General features: G+C 36.8%; 1 protein-coding gene across 4 annotated transcripts in view; it reads left to right on the forward strand.

Moving 5' to 3' along the window:
* LOC149067623 (neurocalcin homolog) overlaps window positions 1–25,405 on the forward strand; it is a 124,115-nt gene that overhangs the window by 5,799 nt on the left and 92,911 nt on the right. For all 4 annotated transcript variants that reach the window (XM_089252534.1, XM_089252536.1, XM_089252535.1 and 1 more), the window contains one exon: window positions 909–988. The gene's annotated coding sequence lies outside the window, so the exon portion shown is untranslated. The remainder of the gene's footprint in view (window positions 1–908; window positions 989–25,405) is intronic.

Raw genomic sequence — 25,405 nt, forward strand, 5'->3', positions numbered from 1 at the left:
AAAATCAGATTACAAAAAGGTAGACGTGGAAAACGAACATTCTTTCTTAATATTGTAGCCTTATTCTTGGGGGGGGGGGGGGGCAAGATGTCTGGCACCTGCCCAGAGGCTCACCTTCTGATTTATCAAATCTGGATTGCATTTGTACACATGATTGAAATTGTACCACACTTATAATATTGTTAAGCCTACTAGCTTGTATGCAACACCTAACGTGCACAATATTCTTAGTGTACCGCTAAAAAACAACAAATAGTCATATAAAGACCTTTAAAAAAGTTGAAGTTGAAGCATTTATATATAACTACACAAACATTTTTTAATTTTAAAAAGTAATCTTTTGTGGTGATTTAGAATTTAAATTTACTCTTATGGGGGAAGGAGGGGTGTGTAAAGTAGAAAATTTAAGATGTCAGTTTTGCAAATTTTCTCTCTCTCTCTCTCTCTCTCTGCCACGGGCTAAAATACTCTTCAGCCCATTGATCATTTGATCATTTTTGAGGCACCGCTGTAATTTTTTTGCACACAAGGGCTAATTAGACCAGGACCTACTGTGGCCATGTCAGTTTCTGTTGTACCTGCGTCAGGAAAGTTTTCTAACAAGGATGAACCGTGTATCAAACTCACGGCATCTCTAAACATCCTTTGGTATTTTAGACGAGTATCTTATTGACCTCTGGGCTACCGCGCCCCTCAGCCCATTGATGTTCTTATTTAGAGTTCCACTAACTGATTTCAAGCCATTCATGATTTTTATTCTCATAGAAATACACCCCCCTTCACTAAACACATGCATGTTTTGCTATTCATCATAAAACATTTGTCATATTTTTGAATTTTTGTGACATTGCCAATGTCTTCTTATCATGAATCACAGTGACATCCAACTTTTTTTTCCTCTTTTTCAGTTGTGTGATGCTCACAGTTTTTTATTGCACATTCAAATTGTAACGAAGAATAAATCTAGGGAGAAATCTCAGGTCCTAAAGTAAGTGTTTCAGCCAAGTTTTATAGAATATTCAACTCTAATCATGGGCGGAGATATGGGGGGAATATCCCCCCAGCGTCAAAGGTGGAGTCAACTGATCTGATGTATATGTGTATATATATGAATTAACATCATCATCATCGTGCTCCCCCCAGCAATAATGACCGTGCCCCCAGACTTCCAAGTCTACCTCTGCCTATGACTCTAACCAACTTATTTCTTTGGGAAAAAATTATATATTTTATATCTGGATGTTGGCACTTATAAGCAATGTGCTGCAGGTTTTAACAAAGTGTGCAAACTGTCAGAAATTTTTAAATTATTGCAGTGAGAAAATTGCTAACATTACTTGTGAGAAAATTGTGATGGTTTAAATTTATGTGAATCTATCACAAAACAATAATTAAAATTGAAATTGATTTTTTTTTTTTGGAAAGTATCGTACATGCCAAAATATATGCATAATAAAATTAGAATGCTGTGTGTTATTAAAGCAGAGCTTGACAAATCACAAAAAAATCTAGGTGCCAGAAAAAATTTTAAGAGCTAAAACAGTTTTTTCAGAGAAAAGCAGATTCATAAAATAATATTTCTTTCAACTTTTCCAGGACATAGCGATTCCCCCTTCCATGTTGATAGATATGTTGATATGAATTCCAGACATTTTGTGTCTTCCTGGCCCTAATTTAATAAACCACATATAGAAAATTTTAGGTGCCATCCCAATTTTTTAGTTGCCATGGTGACCTGGCATCTAGGATTTGTCTAGCCCTGCATTAAAGATTGCATCAAATGATTGACTATCAAATGATTATATTTCTTACTACTAATAGAATAACCAGTGCAGAGTGCCATAATGGTTAATACAAATGCTTTTATATTTGTAGATTTTTAGTTTAAGTGCAAATAGCATGTGCAAATTTTAATGGGATGAGAATCAATCCTGTACAACTTTGTTATTTTTCCTCTATTCTGATTATCTTGTTCATGTTCTATTGTTTTCTTGCTAGATGACAATAATCGATTCTCATTGAATATTTTCCGTGTTCTTAAAACTTTTTAAATGTATCAATGCATAAAAAATGGTTGCTTTGTCTCAGGATTATCTTTTCTAAACTGTAGTATTTTAGTTATGTTTATCTTTTCTGTTAAGTAATGGGTCAAGTTTTTATACGGGAATGACAGTCCTTGCCCACACTGTACTGAAGATGCAACTGATGTATTCAGGCCCAAATCCAGGTTAATGACGTGTCTGGGGAGAGAGGACTGAGTGTAAGTGAAGGTCATATGGTAACTGCACATCTTGTATTTTATTGGGACAGAACCATTAATTTTCAGTAAATATTTTTTACTCCCAGGAGAGGGTTCCCTCCCACGGATCTGATTTTGGATGGATTGGATTGAAGAGTGAAGAAATTTCCATATGACCTGATCTTTGTATTTCCTAGCCCTCAATTCTATTGAACATATGCAAGATGCTCTCTGTAAATATGGACATCTCATGTGTAGGAACTGTAAAATGCCTTGCAATAAATAAGAATGGATCAATAATCCCTTCTAATATATGAAATAATAGTTTCATCATATAATGCTTCTGAACAATCATGTGAAGAGCATGTAAAACCAACGAGCGAGATGATAGGCCTACTCTTTAATGCTACTGCATAGTTTATTGCCATCCACTTAAAAAAAAACAAAAAAAAACATTTTCTGTGATTAGCTCTATTATGTTCTATGGAACCCTGTCTACTTTCTTGTTCCTCTGTAAGTTTTACTTGTGTACAATCTGTAGCCATGGCTCCCACAAGTGTTGGGCTGACAGAGCCCGGGACGATTCTGATTATTTTTTTGTTTTTTCACGTTATAAATTCACAATGTGGGCCCTAAAAAGTCTGGCCTTGAGCCCGCCAAAGATCCCAGCCTGAGGGGGCTTCCTGCATTTCACTTATTTCACTTTAATAAAGTTACCAGAGATTATCTGTTGTAGGCTTTAGGTATATTTTATTCTTTCCATCAATAAACAGTGAAATTCTATTTTTCTGGTACTATGCCATAATTTATCAGCGATCATCAGCAGTGTAATATAACATTATTGGATTTTAGAAATTCACTTTCTAAGTTTATCAATGATGACTTTGTTACCCCAGGAAGATATAAAAATTAAATTTTGTATACAGCTTTCCCATTCTGAAAATGCCTGTTATTAAAATTTCCAACTCTATTAGGACTCTCCTATACTGAACGAAATTTACCCCTTAATATTTCCATTAAAACTCGTCGAGAAATTTGTGGTTGAAATTATTAAATTTTGCTACTTTCGATTGCTGAAAATAACGAAATCTAGAATATGGATATATACGGTTACAAAAAGTGGCAAAAATTAACAATTTCAATCATCGATATTTCAGTGAATTTTCATTCAAATGCGACGGAGTAATTTTCTACCTTTATGCAATCGACGCTTGCTTTTACGAACTCGAACGGACTTGAAAATAAGTTCGTAAATGGGAAAGCGACTAGAGGACAAGTTCATAAAAACGTATCGGTTCGTAAAATCGAACGTCGACTGTAATGAAAAGAGGTGAAATTATACTCTTCGTTTGCAGGTTATTTCAATCCGAAAGGTTTCCTATGCATATAGGGCCTAAAACAGTAATGAGTGAAATAAATAATAGCAGGTAATGAAGCTCATATCGAGGTGGCTGATATGAATAACATGCTCATATTGAAAACGGTTGACATCCACCCAAGACGGCAACTACATACTTGGTCAGTTGGGGCAAGCACGTATTTTGGAGCTGTCTTGTAATGTAGGACTAGTTAAAAGGTAAATTGCGTGCCCCCTCTGGTCTGGAGCCCGGGCCACCAGACCACTCTGCTCTGCCTCCTCCTAATTGCGGTCCTGCATTTACCCTGAAATGGGAATACAGTACTTTGCCGGAAAGCCGATAATCATTCTGTTTTGTGAACTTGATAAATCGTATTTTATCCATGATAATAGTAGATAGTAACGACTAATGGTTGATGAACGCCTAGATCTCATCATATATCTCTAGCAAGCCAGCTCGTGACATGTGCCTAATTTGATAGGTTACACGCTGCTGACGTAAAAAGTGTAATTTAGCCATATTAATGTGATTTGACTATGTTTAATCATATGAATGTTCCGTGCAATTTTGGAAATGCAATCAAATTATCCGTTACCTTAATTTCTTGCGTATAATGTGCTTATGCAAATTTCGCTATTTTGAGGGAAAAATGTCTTTCTATAATCGGCACATGCAAATTTTTTATCCTTAACATCAATAATGATATTTTAGGAATGGAAGAAGTGGTTGGAGCGGTTTTTTTAGAAAAAAATATGGATTTTTCTGCGCGCATCCTATACGTCATCTCTGAATATCCAGAAATCTTTTTCGAAGGGATACCAAATTGATTGAAGGATAGACTTTACAACGTTGTTTCATATACGGGGTGATTATAAAAAAACTATCCCGACATATGGGCCCCTAACTATCATACTATTCACAGAAACTGAATGAAATTTTGGCATAAGGTATTTTGAGGTATGCGCTCAAGAATGATATGGAAAACAACAGTGTCACTCTAACAGTTACGGTTACAGTGAGAAAATTTCGAAAATATCAAATGGCAACACCAAGTTTTTTGTATTGGAATGCGATCTCCATACTGAAAAACACTAAATAGCGTTGGAATGGCACCTGTAGCACGAAAATCCCCGGAGCTAGGCAAGGAAAAAGTAAAAAGGACTTTGCCGTGCACCAGAGCATTAATGTTCGTTTCATTCGTCACACCGTTTCTTCGGCTGAGATCTCAGCCTGATTAGTCCTCCACAAGGTCATGTGGAAAATTTGTGAAACACAATAAAATGCTTTATTTTATGCTGCTTCTCTGTCCTTATTGGTTGTCCTCACTTTTAGCCTATCTACCGCCGGTGATTTTCATGCTACAGTTGCCGTTCGAACGCTATTTAGTGTTTTTCACAATGGAGATCACATTCCAATACAAAAAACTTGGTGTTGCCATTTGATATTTTCGAAATTTTCTCACTGTAACCGTAACTGTTAGAGTGACACTGTTGTTTTCCATATCATTCTTGAGCGTATACCTCAAAATACCTTATGCCAAAATTTCATTCAGTTTCTGTGAATGGTATGATAGTTAGGGGCCCATATGTCGGGATAGTTTTTTTATAATCACCCTGTATATCAATTTTTTCAATTTTATTCATCCCATCAACAAATGTGCATTGCACAAAACAAAGAAAATCCATCCAAGGGATCGTTGTCGATCCATACTGGTGGACACAATTATTGTTGAGTTAATTTTCAAACACTAAAAGTAAATAATAATAATAAACTAATCATAAAAAAAAACCCAAACAAAAGAAAAAACGCAAGACAAAGAAATCATCTATGACTATGAAAGATACAGACACAAAAATGTTACATTGATTTAAATTAAGATGAGTGATTTGTTTTGTTCATATAAATGAAATAAATTGTAAATGAAGCAAATAATTAGTATTAAAATAATGGGTGCGCAACAGGCCCGTCATTTGGGGGGGGGGGGCGTTTCCCCCTCCCTGGCTTTTGAAAATACATTAAAAATGGTATATATATATATATATATACCATTTTTAATGTATTTTCATATGTATTATATATATATATACATACATACATTGAGTACATGTGCTTTGCCCCCCCCCCCCCGGAAAAAGTTGAAATGACGGCCCTGGGGTGCAACAATTGAAGGTGAGATTCAGAAATTTTTCGACTGATGGGGTAGTGTTTTGATGATCATTTCGCGGGGGGAGGGGGAACCCAAGTCGGGAAATCGTTCTCTCAACCATGTAATACTTGCAATGTGGGATAAAAGAAATATACTAACGGAAAATGAAATCTCAACACTAAGAAGAAATTGTGCTGGATAAAATTAGTGGACATGTTTGCACATGTGAAAGATGCCTTGCATGTAAGGTACGAAGTTGCAGAACAAGCGTGGTGCTAGTAGCGACGCGTTGAATATGCAAATCAAGTTTGCTTCAAATAAATGAGGGGACGGGGAACTTCATGAGCGTTCTTTTTCTTTCATATTGATTTTTTACGTTAGGTGAGAAAGGAATGCCCTCAAGGAGAATTATAAGTCACTATCAATATCTGACTGTTTTAACGAGCCCATACACACACACCACACATTGAATAGGCTTTCCAGAAGGCTAATTTTCTTACCGTGAAATTGCGGAAAGGGTTCGGCGAAATGATTCAACAGTCTATGATTGTTGGAAGCAGCGATCCCGGCAAGATCCCTACAAGGAGACTGGGGTCCGAGCAGACCAGGGCTACCAGTGCGAGAGAAGATCGCCGTCTTTGTAGGATGGCCCTGATACATCGGACTCTATGGCAGAAATTCGAGTTTCTGATAACACTGGTGTACCACAACGAACTGTATCGAATCATTAACTTGAAAATTAAATCCAATCCGCGCCATTTGCGACTCCAAATAGCCGCAGTACGCGACTTTAGTGGTGTAAAGCTAGAACCCATTGGAGAGTGGTTGAGAGGAAGACAGGTGAATGCTTGCACTAAAGCTGTATGCGTCGTATACATACTGGCCCTACTCCAGGGGTGATGGTCTGGAGAGGGATTTCTTAGGACAACAGGGCCACTCTTATCGTTATATCAGCATCTTGACGGCTCGCGTTTACATTTGGATGGTGATTGAACGTGTTGCGCTACCATTCATGAACGGCATCCAAGGAGACATTCCAGCACGATAATGGTCATTCCTAAACCGCATTATAACCCAAGGCGCTGTGCAGAGTATCAACATGTTGTAGCCAGTGAGATCACCAGATCTTGAGAACGTGTGGGACACATTATTGGACATCTCTCTCAGCTCCAGTATCATCCACAATGGCTGTTGCCGGTTTGACTAACCAGGTACCACAGGAATGGAACTCCATACCTCAGAATGCCGTCTGACATCTACGCAACAGAATGCACTCACTTCTACTTGCCTGTATTCAACGTCATAGTGACTAGTTCGTTGTTAATGTAAGAAAAATTCACGTTGCAAATGGCTCTGTGCACGCACAGTATAACTCATAGTCAATAAATCGCGTAGAGACAGATGCGTTGAGTAGACCTGAATTTTTCATCTAAATCATAGTTTCCCAAACGCTTTGTTACAGTTTCCAAATTGTCCCATCGCTCCCTTCAGAAAAAGTTTTCTCATCGCCCCCGGACCATTCCGTCTCCCACTTTGGGAAAAACTGATCTAAATCAATTTCTTCTTAGTGTTAATATTTAATTTGCCGTCAATGCATTTGCAGTTGTTGAGTATTTAATCTTCTGTTACGACACTAACATATAATTAATACATCAATGGTTTTCAAAGTGCGCATCACAACTCTAGGGAATATCATGAAATGTCGCGGAGTCTAAGATATTTACGTGCTAGGGCTCAATCAAGTAATACGTAAGTAGAATTTTAGTCATTTTTGACCGTTCCTCCCCCCTGCCAACAAAGTTAAGTAAGCTGGGCTTCATGTCCACACGCACAAATCTCTCACTTATTAGAAGCACCTAAGAAGAATAGACCTGGCGAGTCTCACTCACTGCACTGTTGAGGTGGGCTTCCCTTCAAATAGCGATGAATGTTAGCCCAGAGTAACCAACATCTTCCAGATTTTCTAGAGCAGTTCAATCGTTTTTAATACCAGCGTAAACCAAGAGAATAAATTTTTCTCTCGACAACCTAGTCTCTGTCTTCCAACGATCGAGTGAAGGTCATGCAATTTCACTGTGTATTCCATGTGCATTAGTAAGCAGGACCATCTTAACAGCGTTATGGGACACCCTACCCAGCTGGAAATATCAACCTACCAATTTACATTTAAATCATTGGTCAGCGGGGGTATCTAAGGCTCCCGTGCCGTGCCTGGGTAGGTGCTTGCGTTAAGGACGAAACGCACTATACTGACATGACGTGATAATTACGTCACGCCAATGTAGTGCGTTTCGGCCTTTAGTCAGCGCTTTACTTGCTACTGTTAATCCTTCAAGAATATAAGCGTGATCATATAGAGCTGGGAGTTTCTAAACTGTGAGCGGCAGCTTCCTCAGCAGCCACAAGAACTTGCAAATGTTTAAAATTACTCAGTAATATGATTTTTTTATTGTAAATACCATGCTGAAAAAAATAGAGCCTGTGCCGTGACAACGCCATCTATAGTAGGAGGCCTCCTACGCGAAGCTCGTGACATCACTGACGAAAGTCATCTCACCTATAGCCATTGGGTATACTACAAAAAAGAGTAAAGATGGCGCATGCGTCGACCTGCTACATCCAATGGCTATAGGGGAGATAACCACCTTCAGTGACGTCACGCACTTCGCGCGGAGGCCGTCTGCTATAGATGGTGTTAACTGTGAGGTACGCAAGAGATGCGCGTGTAGGTTTTGGGCGCACAGTGAATGCGCATGTAGATATTGGAAGCTTGGGAAAGCCGCTATAATGGTTTAGAAACACCACATCTAGAGGAATATAAAAAAGCGCTCTGCATCAGTTTTCCAACTGATGCTCTCCGCGAAACTTTGGAATTCCATGAGAGCTTTTTGGGTTCCACGGAATCAAGTGTCGCGGAACTCGGAGAGCTTTTAATTACAAAACACTTTTTTGTTATTGATGCACGTAAAACATAACTGAAACTCATTTATTTATAATTTTGACAAAATAGTGTTTAAAAAAAGTCAGATCATTTTTATGGCCAAACAACTGAAAAAACTAATTCGAATTTTTTTTCTTCCCGCCCTCGTCGGTTAAAAACAGAGAACATCTGAACCATGGAAAGAATAAAAAAAGAAAGACATTGCACTCCAATTTTCTTTCCTCCAAATCATTTTTATTTAATGTGAAAATTTATTTTTACTATAAATTTTCAAACTAGACTAGTAAGTTCTACTCCATTTGACGGTAAGATGCCATAAGTATTATTTTCCGTTTTTATCTGGAAATTATTAGGTTGACCTTATGACCCGTATTTTGTAGACATTCCCGTATAAATAGCAAAAACGATTAAAAAAATAAATTATTTTTTTGTTCGCTAAAGAAATCAGTCTGTGGGCTATGCCAACCAACACCAGCTATAGCAGATCTGTTATACAGGGTGATTCAGAAAAGATGGGAAAAACTTTAAGTGGTTTTAGTACACACAAAAACAATTTTCATCAAAGAATGCATGGTTTAAAACGAAATGTAAACGTGCTACAGGGCGCAACATAGTAAAATTGAGGATACGAGGAGGGGAAACAAAAATAACGTAACGCTACTGCCAACGGTGATGCAAGAAGAACAGCGGCGAAGGAGGGATTGGCGAACGCTCTGAAATATTCTAGGCATATCGCGAACCTCCCCAGCAGCAGCCGAAAGTCTTGCTATTAGGTCCTCTTCACAGTCAAGAGGAGTTTCGTACACCAGACTCTTCAGCTGTCTCCGCAAAAAGAAATCAAGACACAACAAATCGGGTGATCATGGTGGCCAAGCTACAGGACCACCTCACCGGATCCATCGGTTTGGAAAAGTGACGTCTAGATAGTGCCGCACCTCTCACCCAAAATGGGCTAGAGCTCCATCGTGCTGGAACCACATACGCCGCCGGAGGGCAGTTGGAACATCCTCCAGCAAGTCTGGCAGCTCCTCTTGCAGTAACGTCCGGTATTTGCCCTCGTCGAGACGTTCCGGCAGAAGATACGGTCCTATTAGGTAGTCGTGGATGATTCCGGCCCAAAAATTGATGGATAGACAGAATTTAAACGACTTTAAGAGCACATACGCGTGGCTACAATGCTACATCTAGTTTCGTATCGTAAACACGCGCTCGCACGTGTGTTCATTTTTCACGTTCAGGCTGACCGGAGACTGTAGGAGAGAATATTATCCACAGTTTTCGTGTAAAGACAAAAACGAAAACCATCAGCTCAATTGTGATAACGTGAAAATAAACAAAGCGCAAAATTTTTGCTCATATGCGAATCATCGCTCGTAAACCGAAGTTCCACTGTATTCGAAATTTATTTCAGTTCCAAGGAACAGCTTCATAACCATCAAGGGTTCCGCGAGAGCTTTTATGCTGTAAACCTCTGCTCTATATGCTTCGAAAGCACAGGGTGATTCAAAAATAATCATCGGGTTTTAAAAAAATATAACTTGAAACATATAACTCGTACAGTAAACGGGGTATGAAGAAGCAAAGGTTAAATTATTGTTCCCACACATTCAATATTGCAAAAGTGTTTTGGAATATGCGTCATCTTTATCATTTGTTTCAGTGCAACGAGTGTACTGGAAAAAAATTGGAGCTTATTCGTCGTCCCATCAGACAAGCCTTTGAAAGTCTGGGGGGGGGGGGGGTAAGGATGATGTAAATTCATATATGCGCATATACATTGGATCAGTCGGCTCCGTCTTTGACACTGGGGGGTATACCCCATGCCTTCCCCGTATTTCCGCCCATGCAGCATTTATATAAATATAAGGGCTACAACAAGCAAAATGTCCAACAAGGTTGATGAAAGGTGTCCATAAAAATATGCATGTTGAACATATCTAAAATATAGCAACTCCAAAATAAGCGCAATTATCTCGGAAAAAATTATGAAAGTAAGAAACTAATTATGATGAAATATAATGCACTGCCCCATAAAAAAATTATGGTGGTTTTACCTAAGTATGGATAGCTTCAAGAATTCAAATATTAGTATCGTATTTCTTTTTAAACGCGTCAATTGTGACAATCCTCGACTGGGGGTAAGCTGTTCCAGTTATTCACAATTCTGTTAGAGAAAAATTCCCGGCAACACCACAACATAGAGTTGTCCCTTACTAATCGATACTGGTGTCCCCTTGTCGAAGCAATCGATTGGCGGCGTATTAATAGCTCGTGGTCCCCATCCTACCCATCCCGTTGAAAATTTTAGGCCCCTTTCACACGGAGCGGATGCGGACGCGGGTCCGCATACCCTTTCAAACGAGCGCTGAAGATGCGGACGAATCGCCCGCATCTTTAGTTCGAAATTCGTGCATATAAACTGTTTTTTCGCAATTTTTGTAATTATTTTTCTCCTTCACCCCTGATTCAGTGGCCATAGGCAGCCTAGAGGCATTCTTTGGTGGTTTCCACTCCATTCTATTATATGTTTACGGGGGGGGGGGGAAGAAGTTTATCTCCGGTGTATTGGATTGCGCTCTTGCCCGTACTATAAGAGGACCCGGGTTCGATTCCTGGTTGGAAACACAAATTTTCTTTTCCAAATTCATCTGGACACTAATATTCAGGAAGTCTCTCTTTTTGATATTCGCTATTAGTTTTGTGAAGTGTAGCTGTCTGTGAAATTATAGCTCATATAAGCGTAAAATGACCGCAGTGCGACTTTTACCCTTTTCGTTTTATAAATTTCACTGATCCGCATTATTCTCAGTGTAAACAATAGTTTATAATCCATACTACAACAATAATGGATCATAAAACAACACAATTAAAATAATTCATTCTAAAAACATCAAAAATATAACCATTCCTGTAATCAACTTAAAAATACATGTGAATACATACTGTACGTGAATTCTGTGTTCGTCAACTGACTAATTTTATATGTTTAGATTTAAATAAATATATATATATGTATATTTTCTTTGTTCAGATTAAAAATATCTAAAAATATATCATGGCTTTATAAAATATTAACCAATCAGTACTGTAACAAGGCTGTTGAATAAATCAATTAAGTCTTTAATTTAACTTATGTTGACCCACTGGAAGGACATCAGTCCCTTGGGGTCACAGAATGTCTGTGTCATCGTAATGTTACTTTTCGTGGAGTTTTATTGTTTTGTGTTTTTCTCAGTGTGATTGTATGTTTTATGTGTTCAGTCCAAAAAAAAAAGAATATAGTAGAAATAAACAAACTCACACTCTGTAAAATGCAACGTTCTTTTTTTTAAGAAGCTTTTTTTCTGATTTTGTGATAGTGCCCCCCCCCCAACTCAAAGAAGAATGAAAAATACTCTTTTTCTATTTGTTATACTGTCCAAAAGCGAGAAAGATATATTTCAAGCACCGTCTCTCTTCCCATGTTATCAAAAGCTGACTATCCACTAGCAGTGGATCTGATAGGTTGGAGGAGACGGAAAACATGTTCTCAGGAGAGAAGCAAATATAGAATGTATCTGGGCTCATCATTGTCGAAATAAGGTTTTTAAGTAGGCGAGATACCTCGTGAATGCCGCTGAATGAACTGATTCTGATCTTACTTCGTACGTATTACGATCACCCGGCTACAAGACTCCTCGACAAAAATAAGTGAAAAAAGGTGATAATTTTTGCCAGTTGAGAATTTTCGTGCATATACAGTCGAACCTCTCCAAGTGGATACCGTTAAGATCAGAAGCACAATATCAATTTTTTCTATCATGCAAAATATAATGATACAACCAGTCATGCAAGTACAGATTTCGCTTCATTAATCAGCGGCATCTACGAGATGTCTCGCCTAACTCTTTCCGACCAACAGTCAGTGGACTATGTTGTCTTTTATTCATATTTTGATAATGGAAGGAGAGAGTCGATGTTTGAAATATGCCTTTTGCCCCTTCATTTGTGAGGTAGTATAGGAATATGCGTACAGTATAAAAAAGTAGCATTTCTCTTCCTTGTTTTTATTATTATTCTCGTTGCCAGAGGGAGCACTATTACCTGCACAAAGTCGGAAAAAAGTCGTCTTCTAGAAAAAAGGTGTGGCATTTAAAAAGGGTTTGGTTATTTCCACGTGCGATTTATAGTGCAGATCAGTGAAATTGATAAAACCCTGAATCGGAAAATTTTATTAATGTTCTATTTGAGTTGGCGACAAGCGTTTACATCGAACGGCTTGATATAAAGTCAATTTTCTTCCATTTCTATCGATAAGAATCGGATGCCAGTGAATATAGAAAGATTTCCAGAACGAGAACTGAACAAGTAGCATTTATGTTCAAACCAAATTTATATCTACGGGAATACTCGATTGCTCTTTAAATAAATGTCTAACCGTTATATCACTCAGTAACATTAACCCTTACAGGAGCAGTCTCGAGAAACTTGATCTGCTTCATTTCGGCACAATCCCGAAATATCTCGTTCTTAAAACGCTCTCATTTCGACATTCCCGAGCCCAGATTACCGTTGTAAGTTTTCTTCCGATAACATGTTTCCCTCCCCTCCCCCGTCCTGATAATCAACTGCCGGTGAGCAGAATCAGCTTTTGTTCAAAGTCTGATAACAGAAGGGGAGAGAAGAATGTTTTACATTTACTTTCGCGGTAGTTATACGATCAAGCTTACAGCATAAATAACAAAACGATAGGTTTTCCTCTTCCTTATTGTTTTGTATGGGAGTTGAAGCATTTATCAGCTCACGCGCGATCGGAAAACAATTATTCCTGAAAATTGATTGCAATTTCTAGAAGGTTTCGTTATTTCCACTGTGACAGTTATAATGCGGATCAGGAGAATTTTAAAAACCGCTTAAAGGTTTAAGCGCGGTGCCAAAATATGATTTCACAAGATTATCTGAATATACCGCGGAAAGAAATGGACAGATTTGTTTTGACCAAAAATTGATTTAGCATTTTCGCAAAAAAGAAAAAATATTGTAGTACAGAAATGTGATTTATTCGAATTTTTTCTCATCAATATTTAGTGGATGAAATAGCTTAGCTGAATACTTATTTTCAGACAGAAATTTTCAAACTAATTGCTGATATAACACTATCTAAAAATTATATTATTATTGAAGTGTTATTTGTCAGTAAGTGTTCTTGATTTTATTATTCCTTTTCTTGTTTACCTGTTTGTATGACATGCGTACAAAGCGCGAAACAGTAGTAGAAATTAACATGAAAAATTTTACAAGCATAATTTTGTGATAGAGTACATTGTAAAGAATTTAATAAATTGTGGTATTCAAGTACCGTACACACGTAAACCATGTGCGTATATACAGTTATCAAACGAAACATACTTTCTCTTTCGAGTTTTGAAATGGAAAATTGCATTCTCTAAATATGCGTGAATGAGATCGCCATTGTTTAAATTTTCATAGTTTTATACATATGTAACTTATCACTAACACATGTATAAAAAATTATCTTGCCTAAAAATGTCAAAAGAATGGACATTTTATAAAAATCTTATCGATTAAGTCAAAGATAATTGTTCTATTTCCCAGCTGAAGGTTACACGCTCGTTACCCCAGCCCCCACAAAATGTTATAAAACGACTGATAGATTGTCGACGCTTGTTACAACGACCACCCCATTCTTCACAGGAAAACGGACGTTATATCGGTAGGTCATTGTATCGAAAGTTGAAAAAACTAACTTCGTAAGAGAACTCTATATAGACATATTTGGATGGAATAAAAAGTATATATAATTTATTTCGTTAGTTTAAGCAGGGTGCAATGAAAATGTATCAGGTCGAAAAATAATAAAATTGTAATACAGTGGAACATCGATAACTGGTCGACTTTAAGCGTACGTCAAGTTAGCAAGGTTTTACTACATTTCACCTTTAACAATTTTTAAAAATCGTTTATGTATGCATATGTGCCTGTAGTATATCAATGAAAAATTCTAGATTCCATCTACGATATCGTGATTTGATTTGTACAGTTTGAGCTGAAATTTTCTATGGCAAGTTTCCGTATTGAGAATAATTCCGAATCAAGTGGATAAATTATATTTTTATTGCCGAAAGATTTGTTATTAGTGAATTAGCCGTGCAATTGTCAAAAATAACTTTCCTCCTTTCACTTAAAACATTTTGATCTAGCTTTCTCGACCATCTCTCGCACAAAGATTTCAGAAATCATTCACATCTATCTATGGCTTTCGTAATAGTTCACACGACCACACATGCCGCTGTGGTGGTCGAGTGGTTATAGTGACGGACTCGCGATGCGAGGATCCGGGTTCGAACTCCACAGTGGCGGTCGGCTGAAGTTGGTTTTCTGTGGTTCCCAACTTCAAGGCGCAAATGCGAGCCGATCTCCCCGTTAAAAAGTCTCGCCACAGAGAGCAACAGTCCTACAACGATAAATCATTCAATCATAACACTTCACTCATAGTTAGAAAACTGGTGGCAGATGGCAGCACTACACATAACAAGCATTACAGAGAAACAAAAAACTTCACGTCAGGTTTCACTACACGTACACGCACATTCCCGCATGTACCGATTCATTGGGGGTTCCGCGGGGGGGGGGGTGCATGTGTGGTGTAGCAGTAGTAGGTAGGGCCTCCAAAAAATGGCTCGGGGATCCATGATGTTCTTAAGTCAGCCACCTCGTTGGGCAATTTGCCTGTTGTGGCGTTGTATTTGTATTTGTATAGGTTGAGTTTTCAGGTTCCAAACATAGGAAAAACGGGAAGTAGCCTACACAAAAGTGTGAGGAGAATCTTCTCTCGACACACATTAATCAACAATGAAACAAAAAATTTTGAAACTCGGAGACTAATGTCGTAAATTTTTCGAACCGGTGAACACATGGGCGATTTCTGGAAATGAGTTGTGGTAACGCAGTGTAAATCGTAGTCGACTTAAACAGGATGTAGTTTTAATGTGTCGACTTTGAATTTAGTATTGTGTCACCCAGAAGAATGTCGAGTTGCCGGGCTAGTCAAGTTAACCGCGTGTCGAGTTATCAAGGTCGCATATCATTCAATGCATGCACTTGTGTTCGTGCAATTTAATGTGCTTGTCTGCATATTTTTCCCTCATCTAAAAAGTTATTCATTCCGAATGCCTATATTTGACGACATGTATTTATGTCAGCCATGCGACAATCCCAAACAGGCATTTGCAAATACAAAGGCCACAGCAGACCTAACGAGGTGGCTGAAAAAAAGATGCCCACAAAAAATATGGATGTCAAATATATCTAAAGTGTATCATAAATACAGCAACCCAATAAGAGCAATAAAAAAAACAATTACGATAAAATATAATACACTGCATATAAAAAAATAATTCATGGTTGTCTTATCTAAGTATAGATAGCTTCTCTCGATTTATTGCAATGCGTTTATCGTATTTCTTTTTTAAATGCGCCAATCGTGTTGGAATTTACGACCCCTGGAGGCAAGCTATTCCATTTATCGAAAACCCTATTAGAGAAAAACTTCCTGCGGCACCACAACCTAGAATTTTCCCTTACCAATCGATACTGGTGTCCCCTTGTTAGAGCAGCCAATTGACAGTGTATTAATAACTCGTGGTCCATGCTATCCATCCCATTGAAAATTTTGAACACTTCATTCATATCCCCATGACACCTGCGCCCTTCCAATGTAAAAACATTGTAAAAAATGAAGTTTATCTTCATAGCTCAAAACCCGTGTGCCAACAAAAGCGAGGGTAGCTCTTCTCTCCCCCTCCCACCCAAATCCCTTTGTCCCTCTGTAGATAGGGTCTCCAAAACGTTACGGCGTACTCCAGTCCAGAGTGAACTAAGTAAAAGTGGAAGGATCAATTTAGGAGAACGCGAAAAGACCTTTTTTGAGAATGAAACCGAGCATTCTGTACGCTTTATTGACCATTGCTGAACAATATTTAGCCGCTCGTCATTGAGAATTCCAAAATCTGTGATCCTGGAGCAGGGCCCCCTAGGCTGGGACCTTTGGCGTCTCCCAGACTAGATTTTTCACGAGCCCCTCCGCACTGAATTTATAGCGTGAAAGAACAAAATGATGAGAATCGTCCTGGACCCCCGTCAGCCCCACCCTTGTGGGGGGTCATGCCTAGTTGCATCCGCAGAATGACACTACCATTCAACTCGTAAGCGAAACGTGGGTTGTTCGAACCAAATTGAGCGAGCATGCACTCGTCAATGCTGCAAGTCATGCTCCAATCGTTGGCCCATACTGTAGTCATAGTCAAGTTCGTTTGGAACCTCTTCCTATCACTTTGATTCCCGACTACTCCCATAAGCTTCACGTTATCTGCGAATTCGCTCACAATCCCATCGATCCCTTTATCGAGCTGATTGATAAAAAGTGAGAAAATAATGGGACTAAGGACACTTCCTCGAGATACTCCACGACTGTCTAATCCAGAGGTCTTCAAGTTTTGTTTAGTCGCTAGTACTGCATGTATTCATCATTAAAAGAAGAGCACCCTTAAGGCAAGTTTACATACAAATGCATTAAATCAAGGTGATTTCAATCCTTGAACGCAATTTTTACAATATGTTCTATTGGAACAATGATCAAGTGCTCGCGAGCATGAAATTTGACACGAGAATAGAGCACTCTGGGCACTTCAGGGAGCACAATGATGCTCGCGAACAACGGGTTGAAGATACCTGGTCTAATCAGAAAATTCCCCGATTATCATAGCCCGCTGTGCCCTATTCAGCCAATCACGTCGCTTCTTGGTTTACTATAATTCTCACTACCATAATAGCGTACGATCTGCTGCGCTTTCGGTCACAAGGCTTCGTTATGTAATTACTGCAATGTATCTTGGCAAATTAACACGATATATGCCCTGCAAATATTGCGAGTCTCTTTAATTCGTGTAAGGGAAAAATTAAAATTCCGTGGTTAATTTTGGTGATGAGTGGTTAAGGTAGCAATACATTTAGAAAAAGGCAAAATGTTTAAGCTGTGGTCTTCATTAAAAGTATATGCTTTTGGTCAAAGCAATCTTAAGCCTTAATCCGTTAACTGAATTGGTGTAAGTGGTAGTGTATCAGACTGTGAATTAGCAGACCAAGGTTTGAATCCAACGCGTTGGAGTTATCAATTTTTTTTCCACTCCTCGTCCGAAAATGATTCAAACATTTTAATTTTTCTTTACTGATACAATACATTGCTCCGACTCTTAAGCTGTAAGAATATACCGTAATACATCAATTAAATATTATAACAAAAACATGTAGAAGAAATTATTAAGCCCAATAATAATGTTCTAAAAAATGTAATCTCTTTTAGCATCTTTTCTCTTCCGAGAAGTTCTGATATTTAAATAGATGTTTAAATATTTTATAGCTGTCTACGATGATAAACATGCGCGATGTATGTATTTTCATACTATAATTTTTCTGTTTATTTTTAGTTGATTTGTGCTATCGGAAAATGCATTAATAAATTCGAGACATTTTTTATTAAAATTTGCATTTTCTATCACATTTTCAGAAATTTGAAATCTTGATTCGCCTTTAGCTGTTTGAATATTTCAGTTTATGCTCTCGGTGTATAAATTTGTTGGTTTAAAAAATAAAATCGACATTGAAAATAGCGCGATTGCACATTTGAAATGTCTCGCGGAACAGCGGTAGGAATATCTACCTTGTCTGCAACGCTGTTCGGTGAATACTATCAGTAATATTCGGTCAGATACGAAAAAGAAGATATCGTATAGTTACGCGAATTATAGTAGTGGCTGACGCAACGTGATTGACTGCATGGAAAAAATTACGAAAAAAATCTTACAATCGTGGAATAGAGCGGTGCACTTGCGAAGCATGCGATCGCGATTCAATTTTTTCAATTTCAATTTTTTTTATTAATATGTTAGATGAATGATAACAATACATTAGATTAGTGAAAACCACCAAGGAGACACCAAGGTCCCATACTGGTTGTTACAATGAAGTTAATTCAATAACATTTCAATTATCATACAGTGTAAAATAGTCACTATGTACTGATTTTTGAGATTGAAAACAAAAAATCATGAAAAAAACATCAAAATAGGAAGGGGGGTTGGGGGAAATGTGATTACACAAACACATATAATACATAAAATACAAATATATATAAATAATGAATAATGCAACGGTCACAGGGGGGTGCTTTAGTGATCATAAAAAAAACAACTATAAATCAACATATGATTATGTATGAATTGGACTGGCAGAGCAGAGTTGACAGCAAGGGTATTTTAATGAATAATTCGACAGCTGGAGGTGAAAAGACAGTAATACACACACAACAGGGAGTGATTGAGATTCCGTGGATGAAATCAGAAATAATTTTTAATATTGAAAATTTGTAGCATGTGTTTTTTGAGGTTTTTTCTGAAAATTGAAAATGAGGGGGACTGTATGAGATCATTTGGAAGGCTATTAAAAAATTTAGGAATGAGAAATCTAAAATGTTTTTTGAGGATAGTTTTATGAACTAAAGGCATTGAGTAAATAAAATTGTGTCTATTAGATGTTCTTGACGAGTTCAGAGGTAAAGAGAATTGGTTTTTTTTAATTATAAGTATGGATCGGTAAAAGTATAGATGTCTTAAAGGAAGGATGTTTAATTGAAGAAAAAGTTCATTTGTTGGAGTGATGTAATTGCTTGCCAAAATTCTAATAACTTTTCTTTGTAAAGAAATAATGGGTGCAATATTGGTGACATAATCACTTCCCCAGAGTGGCAGACCATAAAGTAAGTGTGAATGAAACATTGAATAATAATAGGTTAACAAGAAAGATCGGTTTACATATGGTTTCAGGTTGAAGAATTTGTATAAAATGAAAAGTTTTGATTTTAAGTGATTACAATCAGATATACATTTTAGATTTTGATCAATATAAATACCTAGATATTTTATAGAGGATATTTGTTCTATACGTTGACAGTCACATGGATTATTACTAGTACAATTTGGTTCATGGAAAATTATGTCATAGTCAATATGTGGAATATTGTGTAAGGAAAAATTGATAAATTTACTTTTGGAAATATTGATATGAAGATCATTAGCAATAAACCAATTACGAACTGTTAACAGATCGGTATTTATATTGTTGATAAGTGTTGGGTAGTCATCTCCTGAATAAAGAATTACAGTATCATCTGCAAACGTGATGATTTTACCATTGATATTTAAATTACATAGATCATTGATAAAAATTATAAATAATAATGGTCCTAAATTAGATCCTTGTGGGACTCCTTTGATTATCTTCATGGCCTTACTTAAACAATTATTGCATTTAACTTTTTGAGTTCTATTAGTGAGATAAGAATGGATAAAATTAAAAATATTTCCTCTAATTCCATAGGAGTACAATTTTGAGAGCAAGATTTCATGATTCACGCTATCAAATGCTTTTCTTATGTCTAGAAAGATACCTATTGTTTTTCTAGATTGGTCAATATTCTTGTAGACATATTCAGAAAAGTTTAAAAGAGCAGATTCAGTATTTCTATTTGGTAGAAAACCATGTTGGTTATTGGAGAAGAAATTATTGTTATTTAAAAAAGAATAAATCCTAGTTTTAAAAAGTGTTTCAATTATTTTCGAGGTAGGTGACTATATTGAGATGGGCCTATAGTTGCTGAGGTTATTCTGATTACCATTTTTAAAAATAGGAACAACTATGGCTGATTTGAGTGATTCAGGAAATTCACCCCTTTCAATGCAATTATTAATTAGGTCAGCCATTAGTTGATACATGCATTCAGGAAAACTCTTTAGAATTTTAGTAGTCAAGGTATCATAACAAGATGTAGTGTCTTTAAGAGATTTTGCTATTTTGCAGACTTCAGTTCGATCTGTGGGGGCCAGAAAAATTGATTTGTCACTGCGAGGAATATACTGCTCAAAATTTCCGTATTCGTGGGTTTGTTGTGTAATATTTATGAAATGGTTATTAAAATCATTGGAAACTAATTTGCATGTACTGACTAAAGGCAGAGTGTAGTTTTTGTTATCATATCCAAGTATTTTGTTAATTAGTTTCCAACGTTCGGATGATGTAGAGCAATTCGAAAAACAAGTAGAGTAATAATTTTTTTTTGTCGCTCTAATTGGTTTTTTGAGATATGTTGTTTTTGTAAGCATTCTTGACTATTATGTCAAATGGGTATTTTTTTGTTTTCAAAAAAAGTTTTTGTTTAATCTTGGTTAAGTCAACTATGTCAGAGGTAATCCAAGGTTTATTTTTTTTATTTTTCGGTTTGATCTGTAAGTATGATGTATGATTGTTAATTATGGTTTCAAGTTTAACCATGAATTCATCAAAAACCAATCCTGGATTTTCATTTGTAAAAACAAAGTTATGTTGAAGATATGTTGCGATTCCAGATAAGTCAATTTTTTTAAAGCGTTTCCTGTCAGTATCATCAGTTCTTGGATTAATCAATAAAAAACTTGAGTTTACATGAAATTGGATAATGATCGGTCAAATCTGTAGTAAATATAGATGAAGAAATTTCCTTTATTCTAAATGAGTTACGAATAAAAATATGATCAATACAGGAGTTAAAGAGAGGTCTTGTTATTTTGAAAATTAAAGGGGTGAATCCATGACTGGATAACATGTCCTGATAATCTGAGTGGGTACCAGAATCAGTTTTAAGGATGTCAATATTTATATCACCAATTAGTAAAACATCTCTATATTTGATATTTTTAAAAAGTGAATCAAGTTCTTCAATACATTGAGTTTGCGGGAATGAATGTGATCTGTACAAGCTGAAGATGGTAAATTTTAATGTAGGCTCTTGAATAACTATCAATTCTCCTGTTTGCATTACTATAGAATCAAGTTCGAAAAACTGAAGGGATTTTTTTGTATAAACGAAAATTCCGCCTGAACTATTATAATTTCTGCATCTTGTAAATAAATTATAATTTGGCAATCTATACTGATCAACCTCATCCTCAAAAACCCAAACCTCAGACAATACAAGAATATCAATATAATCCATAGATTCATTCAATAGGACCATCAGTTGGTCAAAATTTGCTCTTATGCTACGAATGTTGAAGTGAACAATCTTAATAACATAAAATTTATCATAATCATGCATATTTTGGGTATGAAGAAAATTAATGAACTCCTCCAGAGTGCCAAGATCAGAGAATTTTATGCTAGATATTCCAAGAAAATGTAGTTTTATATATAATAACTACCAGCACCCCGGAGGAAGAAACATCAATTTTTACGCCCAATTTAAAAATTAAAATGTTATCAAGCAAAAAAACGAAGCACAAGTGTACAATTGGAAATTTAATTAATTTTAAGTTAGATACTGTAATATTCACATAATATACTAGCAAAAAATTGTAAACGATTGGGTATATTTTAGAAATTTGTATATGAATTTTCCAAATTATTTTTTTAATAGAATGTAAATAAAATCGGGAAGACCCCAGAGTGCACATTTCAGTTAGAGAGAGTTCATATATGCTAAATAATGTGATTTAAATCATCAATATGATTGATTTTGTACACTCCGGTGTCCTCCGATTTTCTCAAGTATATTTTTCCATTTCGTGACCAGCAAAATTTGAAATCATTTTCCGTTTTGAATTTTTTAGCAAAATACAGTACCTGTTTCGTATAAGGTGCAAGATGCTCATTAAAGAAAACATTGCTGGGTCTGAGGTGTTCATTAAGTTGTGATGCACACAATTTCAGTTTGCGTGTGGCGTTAAATAATATATCACGTTTTTCCTTTGATTTGAATTGTACGATAATGGGCTTGATTTTATCTTTTCTTGTCGTTGGAACACGGTGGATGGTATTGATATCAGGCTCTAAATCAAGAAGATCCAGTTTCGTTAAAATTGTGGATTTGATTCTATGTATGTCCTCATTCTCTGATTCAGGGAGGCCAAGAATCTCAATGTTAGTTCGTCGTGAATATTGTTGCAGATCAGCGATGTCTACCTGGAGATGGCGGATATGTGATCTCATTGTGGCGTTCTCAGTCTCTAAAAATGATTGCTTATCTTGATATTTGATTAGATCAGATTGTTGTTGCTCCACCATTTCCCTCAGTAAGACCAATTCTTGTGTTTGTGCTGTTATTGTCTGCGACATTAGGCTCGTGATTGACTTTACGTTATTCTCGATGATTGTGGACATACACGAAACAATTTTTGCCGATTCAGGTGATAGAGAGCCAACAATTTCGCTTACTGAGTCCGGGATATTGATATTGCAGTATTGTAGATCTAGGCTATTATCAGCTGCCACATTGGAAGTACTTGCAGTTTCTGACAAATTTCCAGTAGTTTGTTCATCGTCTCAGGTTCTGGAGTCGAAAGAGTTGTCAATGAGTTCGCATTCTGTCGAAGTGAAACACATTTAAAACACATCCAGTTGTCTCTACGTGTTTTAGCAAACCTACGGAAACCCTTTTCACTATATCCGGCACAGAAAAAATGAAAGCATTCCTCACAATTACAACATGCTAACTTATCATCTTCGTTTTTAATCGGTTCGTTACAACGAAAACATTTCGGCCAGTCACTTGCAGAGTTCATGTTGATTATCTTAAATTATTAAGCACCTTTTTTACTTCTTAGTTCCTTTAAAATATAAATTATATGAAAATATTATTAGTGAAAAAAAAACACCAATAAATCAATAGGATATTACGCGGAGAGCAATCGTGTGTCAACACCTTCCTCGCGTTGCCACAAGCAATTTCAACCTTAGTGTTTTCAGTTTCTCGATTTCCAGTCTCTGCTGGTGCTACTCTGTCATCGCGCCTTTTTTCCACTGTTGCTCGATTTCAGTCTTTTACCTCTGCTCTTCCTCGATTTTTGGTTGCTCTATTTTTCTATCACTTATGATAGTGTTCGGTAACTCTTTGCAAAATTCCTCATCATATTCTTTGCTTTCAAGAATGGCTTTCTTGAGATCTATGATTTTGACATTGGAAGGAGTGTCCAGCCCTAACTTATTCGTGAGCACCTTTTAAGTTCTCTTTTAAACCTTTTGCCAAATAAGACATATTGACTTTATGTACTATGTACTTTCCATTCATAACACATTTTTTTGTATGAACGCATGAAAGACTAATCTTTGTTCACACTTATCCCGAGTACGAAATTTTCGAGTCAGGGCGACACCTCGAGCTCGGACACGACCTCCTATATAACCTGGTTATCTAGGTGGTCGCGGCTCGGATGGGTGTATAGACAGATCCGCACGGTGCATTTTCGCACATGGAGAATTTCGGGGCACTTCCGCAAAAAAAAATTGAAAAGTGAAAAAATATCGTGAAAATCCCAAAAAATGACCCCCCCCCCTCCCCAAATTAAAAAAAAAAAATTCCCTAACAGTTAAAAATACAGATATCATCAACATCCGGGTCATCACCATACTCCTTTTCCAACACAAAGTGCTCATAAAACTTTGCACATGACAGTTTTTTTTTCCTATTTTTTCTGCCACCGCATTTGGCAAATTGCCTATTTTGCCAAAATAATGATTGAAAAAAAATTGGAACAAATGTTTCATTTGTGAGAGAAATTCAAACTGTGTGAATAAATCTGATGAAATAATTTGCAGAAGAAACTAATTGTTGATGCATTACCTGTGGCTGGGAATGCAACCAAATAAACAATGAATATGTTTTTGAAGATGAAAGGGAATAAATACAATGCCCACAGTGTAAAAGTTTAGCAACTAAACTGCCCGTGTTTTGCCATATTACTTATGGCGTGTACAAGTTTTCCGGGTCTCTCGCATTTTACTGGTACGGCTAATACATGATGCTGCAGCTGGCCGTTGTGTTGGACGTTGAACAGAAAGAGGTTGGGCACCCTTGCTGTATGGTAACCCTTTTTCCAGATACTTTATTGGCAACTCTGGAATCAAAAAAACTTTTTTTCCCTTTACTTCAGCATTTTTTTTTTTTTGTTGCTTTTTTCCGTCCCGCCGGTTGGACGAGTAGAAAAAATATACAGTGCAAAGTAGAAGTAGCCGAAAACCAGCATGCACACTATGTGCATGTGTATCCTCCCGGTGCGCGTAAACCACTCCCACTACCTGGATCAGAACTATGCGTGCACTATGTCCATACCCTTACTCTGGGTATTTAGTTAATGATATATTTTAACATTAAAAAGTATACAGAATAATTGGGGCTCCAAACCTAAACTTCTCGTATAAATGAGAAAATATAAATGGGTAAAAAGTATAAATTAGAGTCGTATAAGTGGGGTTCTGTAAATAATTGATTTCCCGAATTCTCGGGAATTACGATTTCCCGTTCCCGATGGCTCCAAAATGTCAGGAATTTGGAAAGCGTAGTCTGTACTCTAATGTTCAACTGCTACCCCCCTCCCCCCGATATAACGCGATAATCCCTTTACAACGATATTTTTTTCTTGGTCTGCAGAGGATTGTGATATCGAGATTTCACTGTATTTAATACCGATTCTTCTCATAGGGGTGCTTGTATCCGGTCCATGAGCCCGAGCCCTCTCAATATTTACCATTATCTCTAACACTTACAGAAATATTGCATTTCATTCTCCGCCACCTTAATCTTTTTGAGCGCTCCTATTATTTTCAACAACTTTACGTCTTTGTAATATATTGTACTT

The sequence above is a fragment of the Pholcus phalangioides genome, unplaced genomic scaffold, assembly GCF_987345545.1.
Source record: "Pholcus phalangioides strain wild (caught in Gottingen) unplaced genomic scaffold, Ppha-v1.0 ptg000029l_1, whole genome shotgun sequence".
Taxonomy (NCBI): domain Eukaryota; kingdom Metazoa; phylum Arthropoda; class Arachnida; order Araneae; family Pholcidae; genus Pholcus; species Pholcus phalangioides.